Below are 10,018 nucleotides of genomic sequence, written 5' to 3'. Positions count from 1 at the left end.
CCTCCCTTCTACTGAGATCTCTGAGACTTTCCCAGATGAGCAACTCTTTGCCATTCAGGAAGCTCCATGGTTCGCAGATATTGCAAACTATAAAGCTGTGAGGTTCATACCCAAGGAGTACAGCAGAGTGCAAAGAAAGAAATTAATTTCAGATGCCAAGTACTACCTCTGGGATGAACCATATCTCTTTAAGAGATGTGCTGACGGAGTGATCCGCAGATGTGTACCCAGAGAAGAAGCACAAAGGATCCTATGGCATTGCCATGGATCACAGTACGGAGGACATTTTGGGAGTGAGCGAACAGCCACTAAAGTCATCCAATGTGGCTTCTACTGGCCTACTCTCTATAAAGACTCCCGAGAGTTTGTGCGTAACTGTGACAGTTGCCAAAGTGCTGGTAACCTGCCTCATGGATATGCCATGCCTCAACAAGGGATATTAGAGATAGAATTGTTTGATGTATGGGGAATTGACTTCATGGGTCCATTCCCACCATCATACTCAAACACTTACATTCTGGTGGCAGTGGACTACGTATCTAAGTGGGTAGAAGCAATTGCTACACCCACTAATGATACCTAGACCGTGCTAAAATTCCTCCAGAAACACATTTTCAGCAGGTTTGGCGTTCCCAGAGTACTAATCAGTGATGGGGGCACTCATTTCTGCAATAAATAGCTATACTCTGCTATGGTTAGATATGGAATCAGCCATAAAGTGGCAACTCCGTATCATCCACAGACAAATGGGCAAGCTGAAGTCTCTAACAGAGAGCTAAAAAGAATCTTAGAACGGACTGTGATAGCCCGAAGAAAGGATTGGGCAAAGAGCTTGGATGATGCTCTGTGGGCATACAGAACAGCATTCAAGACGCCTATAGGAACTTCTCCATACCAAGTGGTGTATGGGAAGGCCTGTCATTTACCTGTGGAACTGGAACATAAAGTCTACTGGGCAACCAGATTCCTAAACATGGATGCACAGTTAGCTGGAGAAAAGAGATTACTTCAGCTAAATGAGCTAGAGGAGTTCAGACTCAATGCCTTTGAAAATGCAAAAATTTATAAGGAAAAGGCAAAGAAATGGCATGACAAGAAATTGTCAACCAAAGTCTTTGAGCCAGGACAAAAAGTTCTGCTCTTCAACTCCAGGTTTAAATTGTTCCCAGGAAAACTCAAATCCCGGTGGAGGGGTCCGTATGTGATCACAGGAGTGTCACCATATGGATATGTTGAGCTTCAAGATATTGATTCTGACAAAAAGTTCATTGTTAATGGACAGAGAATCAAGCATTATCTTGAGAGCAATTTTGAGCAGGAATGCTCAAAACTGAGACTTGAGTGATTCTCAGTAAAGGTCCAGCTAAAGACAGTAAAGAAGCGCTTGCTGGGAGGCAACCCAGTCATTAGGAAGTTATATGTGTAGAACCTATGCACAATTACTCAAGAGGGGGGGTGAATTGAGTAATGCAACAACAATGAATCTTTTTGATGAATTTAAAGACAATATACAAAAGCGTTATTGTACTAGTATTTTTCCAAGAGCTTAACTCAATTGCTAAGCATTTATAAGGAGCTTTTACTTTCCAATAGACACCAACTCAAATAAATTGATCAAGCTTTTCACCAATCGGACTTAAGCCACTCCTTAAGTACTTACGAAGCTACTTTACGATCACAATTTATTTGCTTAAAGGTAAAAGACAATAATATTGAAGAGATGAGTTTGGAGAGATGCAAACGCTATTTAGAGTGGTTCGGCACAATTCTTGTCCTACGTCCACTTTCTTTCTCAATCGCAATTGAGAAGTTCCACTATTGCCAAGCTTCAAGGTGCTCGCGCAAAACCTTTTACAATCCGAGTCCTTAGTTTCTAACACCTCACGGTATATGATCACCACTCGTATACTAACCCACTCCACTTAGAGATACCTTCTCTAAGATTTGCCTTGAGTACTTAGTATACCTCTTTGGTATCCTCACCGACTATAGTGTTTATAACTCTTGACTCAACCTTGGAGATCACACTCCAATTTACAAGGTGTACAAGAAAACAATTCTCAAAGAATTGTTGAGATGAAATGGGTACTCTCTAGAAGAGTGTATGATTACAAGTTTAGCACTATTGAACCAATTGATATTACTCTCTCAAATTGTGTATTATAACACCTTAAAAATGTGTAGAATGAAAGAATATGAACGAGATAGTTTGCAAATGCTCAAAGATATGAAATAAGGCTTCAATCCATCCATTTATAGATTCCCCAAACCTTAGAAACGTTGGGGAATTAATGGGATGGAGCCTTTATGTCAAAACTAGCCGTTTTTTATGTTTTTGAATTATTTGCATCGATGCATAACACTTTGCATCGATGCAAATGTGTCTTTGACGCTGAAATTTGAATTTTCAGCTTGGTTGCATCGATGCAAACATCTTTGCATCGATGCAACAAGTCGTTGCATGCTTTGCATCGATGCAAGATGAGTGTGCATCGATGCAAACCTTAAAGAATGGCTTAAAATCACTTCAAAATGCTTAGGATTGATCTCAAACTTGTTGGAGTCAATTCCTATGCTTTTGTACCTTTGAAAACAAGTTTTTAAACCATTTGGCTAGCATCGAATTGCAAGATGTGCATCAAAACATTTTGTGAGTGTGTGTTGAGAGATTTAGCAATTGGTTCTTAACAAGAAGTTACCTAAGTCCTAAGACACTATACTTGTCTTCAAATGTTGTGGACTTGAGTTTCTTGTTGTTGTTGTGTTGCTTTCAACTCTTCATTCCTCAACGTTGAATGTTGGTTGATCTTTCAATCATGCTTGTTCATTCAAGTTGTTTGTTAGTTTGTCTTTCATGTCGTTTGTTGGTTTGTCATTCATCAAAACCTACGAATACAAACTTCGCATACAAGCAACATGATTTACAATTTCCCCCTTTTTGATAATGACAAACCAATTTTGAGGATATGTATTTATAAATGATTTTGAAAGCAACAATAATGCACTTTGTTTTATAGAAGCAGGAGTTCTCCCTAAATATGTGCATTTGTTCTTTTAAAGGGCGTTTATCAAAGAAAACGATTTAGATATCAAAGTTTTTGCTTAGCGGAAGTCTTTTTGAAATCATTGTTTTGCAAACTTATTTCTTCTTTTCAAATCCTCAAACTTCTCTTCCTTTTTCAAGAGTTCAAAACTTCAAATATCCTCAAACTTTTCTTCCCCCTTTTGACATTATCAAAAAGAAGGGAGTTTAAAATGTGTCATAGAAGCATGCATAAAACAATGAATTTTTTTTTTAAGTTTAATTTCTCTATTAATCTCAAGGATGAGATATTCCCCCTTTCAAAAAGAATTTGATTTCCTCTTTTTATATATAATAAGCATGCATAATTCCCCCTAAAATATATCAAGACATGCATATTAACTTAAAATAGGGGTACCAAGCCTATTTTGAGTTATTCACCAAACAAGCATACAAGCATTAATCATTAAACAAAATTATGAAGGAAATATCAAAGTATTTAAACCATAATAGAAATCCTTAACTTACTAGGAGTTAGTTTAACAATTCATATAATCAAATAAGCATAAAGTAATGAAAAGTGATTTTGCTAAAAAATGGGGTTTTGTTGCTCAAAAATGCCAAATTCACTTGTTTTTGTGTAATTTGGTCGTGTTTGCATCGATGCAATGGTCTTTGCATCGATGCACATAGCACGTCGTGTGCTTTGCATCGATGCAAAGCTTGGTTGCATCGATGCAGCATGCATCATTTTGCCCAAAATCACCAAATTTTCATCCTTTGGTGGTTCTTTCTTCAATCCTTTGAGTTCCAACATGTATATACTCACTTAAACCATTATAAGTTTCAATTTGTTGATCCTCCATTGTTCATAATCTTCAAATTCTTCAATCTACCTCAAGATTAATCACTCATTCATCAACTCATAAACTTTTCCAACGCCGATTACTTTGCCGGTGTTGTTGTCTCCATAGATCACGTTTCCTCCGTTTGTAGGCTCTATTGCGGTGAACTTTGATTCATCGCCGGTCATGTGTTTGGAGCATCCACTATCAACATACCAATTTGTATCCTTAGCTCCAACACGTACCTACAAAATAATTAAAATTTGGTTTTAGGTACCCAAGTGAATTTGGGTCCTTGATGGTTAGTATGAGCATAATGCCCATAAGGTGCCCATCTCGTATCTTGACTACTAAAGTTTATATGTTTAATTCTAGTAAAGCATACGGGTGCTATATGACCTACTTTATTACAATAATGACATATGACATTTGGATTATGCATCCTATGCATGTTTCTAAATGGTTGACTAGGTTGTTTCCTAAATGCAACATCTTTTGATCTATATACATTGTGATTATAATTTCTAAATGAAGCATGTTGAGGAGGATGTTTAAAGGCTTCATTCCTTTTAGGCATGCTTACCTTTTGGGCTTGCGGTTGCCTAATAGGAGTTTTAGCATTTTTAAATTTTCCTTTTTCAAAACCCAAGCCTTCCTTATTATGAACATGCTTTTGGTTTTTCAACATTTTATCTAAGTTCTTTGAAGATTCATTGAACTTAGCTAAAGTGTTCTTAAGATTTGTAATTTCATTTTCATGCATTTTACAAGATTTGTATGGATCACTACTTGTGCTACACTTATCTTTTCCAAGATTGATATTCTCGTTTTTCAACATCTCATTTTGTTTTAAAAGTTCCATATTCTTTTTCTTTAGGAGAGAATAATCTTGGGTAAGTTTTGTGTACACCTCAAGTAAGGCATCATATTCATCTTGTAAATCAAAAGAAGTGGGGTTGTCATCACTAACCTTTTCTTCGCTTGCCATTAAGCAAAGATTTGCAACCTCGTTGTCATCGGAGTCGGATTCATCCTCGTTCTCCCATGATATGTATGCTTTCTCCTTCTTCTTAAATTTCTTGTTTTTGTCCTCCTTTTGAAGTTTTGGACAATTGGGTTTGATGTGTCCAACTTCTCCACACTCATAGCATTTTGGTACCTTTGTTTTGCTCTTGAAGTTTTTCTTCATTGCAAACTTATTGAATCTTTTTAATAAGAGTACAAATTCTTCATCTCCTTCTTCTTCATTATCATCACTCTCTTCTTGCAGTGATGTTGTTTTAAGGGCGAGACTTTTCTTCTTACTTTCTTCACCTTTTTGTCTATTTAGCATAGTCATTTCATAGGTGAGAAGATTTCCTCGCAGTTGATCAAATGTAAGTTGATCATAGAGCCTTCCTTCCACAATGGCGTTCACTTTGGAGTTCCATTTTGGTGTAAGGCTTGTAAGCACCTTGGTCACAATTTGTTTATCATTGTATTTTGTACCAAGCATGCTTAGATTGTTGAAGATCTTGGAGAGTCTTTCAAGGGCTTCTTCAATGCTCTCTTTATCTTTCATTTTAAAATTTTCCCATTCATGAACCAACATAAATACCTTTGATTCTTTAACGTGGTCGGTTCCTTCGTAGGTGATTTGGAGTTTATCCCAAATCTCTTTAGCGGTTTCACATGTAGAGATCTTCATATAATCATGCTCGTTAAGTGCACAATGAATGAAGTTGATGGCTTTATCATTCATTGCCACTTTCTTCCAATCATCGTCACTATATTCATCTTCTCCTTTCGGTACTTGATGAGCGGATAATTTGTATGCTTTTTGGCATTGTTTTTAGTATATTTTTAGTATGATCTAGTTAGTTTTTAGTATATTTTTATTAGTTTTTAGTTAAAATTCACTTTTCTGGACTTTACTATGGGTTTGTGTGTTTTTCTGTGATTTCAGGTATTTTCTGGCTGAAATTGAGGGACCTGAGCAAAAATCTGATCCAGAGACTCAAAAGGACTGCAGATGCTGTTGGATTCTGACCTCCCTGCACTCGAAGTGGATTTTCTGGAGCTACAGAAGCCCAATTGGCGCGCTCTCAACGGCGTTGGAAAGTAGACATCCTGGGCTTTCCAGCAATATATAATAGTCCATACTTTGCCCAAGATTTGATGGCCCAAACCGGCGTTCAAAGTCACCTCAAGAAATTCCAGCGTTAAACGCCGGAACTGGCACCTGATTGGGAGTTAAACGCCCAAACTGGCACTAAAGCTGGCGTTTAACTCCAAGGAGAGTCTCTACACGAAATTACTTCATTGCTCAGCCCAAGCACACACCAAGTGGGCCCAGAAGTGGATTTTTATGTCATTTACTCATCTATGTACTAGTTTTCTATAAGTAGGACCTTTTACTATTGTATTAGAGAGTTTTTCGATCATGTTTTGATGATTGAACCCTCTTTGGGAGGCTGGCCATTCGGCCATGCCTAGACCTTGTTCTTATGTATTTTCAACGGTGGAGTTTCTACACACCATAGATTAAGGTGTGGAGCTCTGCTGTACCTCGAGTATTAATGCAATTACTATTGTTCTTCCATTCAATTCCGCTTGTTCTTTATCCAAGATATCACTTGTTCTTCAACATGATGAAGGTGATGATTGACGCCCATCACCATTCTCACCCATGAACAAGGTGACTGACAACCATTCTTGTTCTACAAGCATCTGAGGCTTAGTGAATATCTCTTGGATTCCTGATTGCACGATGCATGGTTGATCGCCTGACAACCGAGTGCTCGCCTGACAAACGAGCCAACCATTCCGTGAGATTAGAGTCTTCGTGGTATAGGCAAGAACTGATGGCAGCATTCAAGAGAATCCGGAAGGTCTCACCTTGTCTGTGGTATTCTGAGTAGGATTCAATGACTGAATGACTGTGACGTGCTTCAAACTCCTAGCAGGCTAGGGCGTTAGTGACAGACGCAAAAGTATCAATGGATATTATTCCGGCCTGACCGAGAACCGACAGCTGAATTCCACTATGCCGTGACAGGACATATGCAATCGCTTTCACTGAGAGGATGGGAGGTAGCTGCTGACAACAGTGAAACCCTACACGAGCTTGCCATGGAAAGGAGTAAGAAGGATTGGATGAAGGCAGTAGGAAAGCAGAGAGACGGAAGGGAAGGCATCTTCATACACTTGTCTGAAGCTCTTACACCAATGATATACATAAGTATCACTATCTTTATCTTTATATTATTTTCGTTCATCATCATATACATTTGAGTTTGCCTGACTAAGATTTATAAGATGACCATAGCTTGCTTCAATGCTAACAATCTCCGTGGGATCGACCCTTACTCACGTAAGGTATTACTTGGACGACCCAGTGCACTTGCTGGTTAGTTGTGCGAAGTTGTGTAATGCCATGGAATTGAACCACCAAGTTTTTGGAGTTCATGACCAGGGATTATGAGAGTTGTGAAAAGTATTGTTCACAATTTCGCGCACCAAGTTTTTGGCGCCGTTGCCGGGGATTGTTCAAGTTTTGAGCAAGCTTTTGGTAACAATGCCTGGGATTGTTCTAGTTTGGACAACTGACGGTTCATCTTGTTGCTTAGATTAGGTATTTATTTTTTTCGAAATTCTTGAAGATGAATTCTAGAGTTTCATGATGATTTGTTGAAATCTGGCTGGCTGAGAAGCCATGTCTAATCTAATTGGACCGAGGTTTCAACTTATCACCACAAGAGCTTGTTGATTTTAATCAATCTTGCTTTTGGAGCAGTGATCTGCTAAGGCTTGGCTGACCTTTGGTCATGTCTAGTGTTTTGGACCGAAGCTTTCTTTGAAAGCTTGGCTGGCTGTGAAGCCATGTCTAATTCCTGGACCGGAGTCTTAGACTAGCATTGCACTGATTCCTGGAATTCTCATTAAGAATTTTGATATCTTTTTCCACTTAATTTTCGAAAAATACAAAAAAATTTGCAAAACCATAAAATCCAAAAATATTTCTTGTTTGAGTCTAGAGTCTCATCTTAAGTTTGGTGTCAAATGCATGTTTTTGTTATATTTTTCGAATCCATGCATATATTTCTTGTTTTGATCTTTAAATTCTATTGACTTGAGTGTTCATGTGTCTCATATAGTGTCAGTAGCACACAAACTGCTAAGTTTGGTGTCTTGCATGCATTGTTATTTGATTCTTGTTGCATTTTGATTATTAAAAATCCAAAAATATTTTTAATTTGTGTCTTTTCAAGTCAATGATACAAAGAATTGAAGATTCAAAACATACTGCAGAGGAATTATACAGAAAAAGCTGAGCATTCAAAAATGCCCAGTGAAGAAGGCAGACTGGCGTTTAAACGCCAGCCAGGGCACCTGGTTGGGCGTTTAACGCCCAAAAAGGGTGCATTTTGGGCGTTAAACGCCAGAATGGATACCATTCTGGGCGTTTAACGCCAGGATGGTGCTAGGGGGAAGATTTTGTTTCCAAATCAATTTTTTTTTCAAGTTTTCAAAGTTTTTCAAAATCAAATCTTTTTCAAATCATATCTTTTCAATCAAATGTTTTCAAAATCAATTTCTTTCCTTTTTCAAAGATACTTACTAACAATTAAGGATTTGATTGAACATTTTTTGCCTCTTCTATTAAGAAAGGTTTTATGTTTGAATCATATCTTTTCTTGTTAGGCAAGTCATTAATTTTCTAAAATCATATCTTTTCAAATTGTTTTCAAATCATATCTTTTAAAACTGTTTTCAAATCATATCTTCTCAATCACATCTTTTTAAAACCATAACTTTTCAATCAAATCTTTTTAACCTCATCTTTTTCAAAATAGTTTTCAATCAAATCTTTTTGATTTCTAATTTCAAAATCTTTTTCAAAAATCAATTGATTTCTTTTTCACTTTGAATTTTCGAAAATTATCAATCAAATTTTCAAAATGTTTTCAAAATCTTTTGATTGAATTTTCGAAAATTCTCTTCCCTCCTTCCCACATCCTACTATTTATGGAGTACCACTCCTTCTAAATGCACAATTCGAACCTTATCTAATTAAAGTTCGAATTCTTCTTCTCCTTCTTCTTTCTATTTCTCTTTTCCTCTGACACTTCAAGGAATCTCTATACTGTAACATAGAGGATTCCACATTTTCTTGTTCTCTTCTCTTTCATATGAGCAGGAGCAGAGACAAAGGCATTCTTGTTGAAGCTGATCCTGAACCTGAGAGGACCCTGAAGAGAAAGCTAAGAGAAGCCAAAGCACAACTCTCTTTAGAGGACCTGACCGAATTCTTCAAGGAGGAAGAACCCATGGCAGCCGAAAACAACAACAATGCCAACAATGCAAGGAAGGTGCTGGGTGACTTTACTGCACCTACTCCTGATTTCTATGGGAGAAGCATCTCTATCCCTGCCATTGGAGCAAACAACTTTGAGCTTAAGCCTCAATTAGTTTCTCTAATGCAACAGAATTGCAAGTTCCATGGACTTCCAATGGAAGATCTTCATCAGTTTTTAGCTGAATTCTTGCAAATCTGTGACACAGTCAAGACTAATGGGGTTAACCCTGAGGTCTATAGACTGATGCTATTCCCTTTTGCTGTAAGAGACAGAGCTAGAATATGGTTGGATTCTCAACCTAAGGAAAGCCTGGACTCTTGGGAAAAGCTAGTCAATGCCTTCTTGGCAAAGTTCTTTCCACCACAAAGATGGAGTAAGCTTAGAGTGGAAGTCCAAACCTTCAGACAGAAGGATGGAGAATCCCTCTATGAAGCTTGGGAAAGATACAAACAATTAATCAGAAAATGTCCTTCTGACATGCTTTCTGAATGGAGCATCATAGGTATTTTCTATGATGGTCTCTCTGAACTATCCAAGATGTCTCTGGATAGCTCTGCAGGAGGATCTCTTCATCTGAAGAAGACGCCTGCAGAAGCTCAAGAATTGATTGAAATGGTTGCAAATAACCAATTCATGTATACTTCTGAAAGGAATCCTGTGAACAATGGGACTAGTCAGAAGAAAGGAGTTCTTGAGATTGACACTCTGAATGCCATTTTGGCTCAGAACAAGATATTGACTCAACAAGTCAATTTGATTTCTCAAAGTCTGTCTGGAATGCAAAATGCACCAAGCAGTACTAAGGAAGCTTC

At 37.7% G+C, this 10,018-nt stretch overlaps 1 non-coding gene across 1 annotated transcript; it reads right to left on the bottom strand.

The window, feature by feature from the left end:
- Positions 1–9,581: 9,581 nt before the first annotated feature.
- Positions 9,582–9,689, bottom strand: LOC130942835 (small nucleolar RNA R71). Its single transcript, XR_009071384.1, has one exon. It is a non-coding gene; the product is annotated as a small nucleolar RNA R71 (small nucleolar RNA).
- Positions 9,690–10,018: the final 329 nt, after the last annotated feature.

Source organism: Arachis stenosperma, chromosome 7, assembly GCF_014773155.1.
Source record: "Arachis stenosperma cultivar V10309 chromosome 7, arast.V10309.gnm1.PFL2, whole genome shotgun sequence".
Taxonomy (NCBI): domain Eukaryota; kingdom Viridiplantae; phylum Streptophyta; class Magnoliopsida; order Fabales; family Fabaceae; genus Arachis; species Arachis stenosperma.
This window is presented reverse-complemented; position numbering and strand designations above follow the sequence as displayed.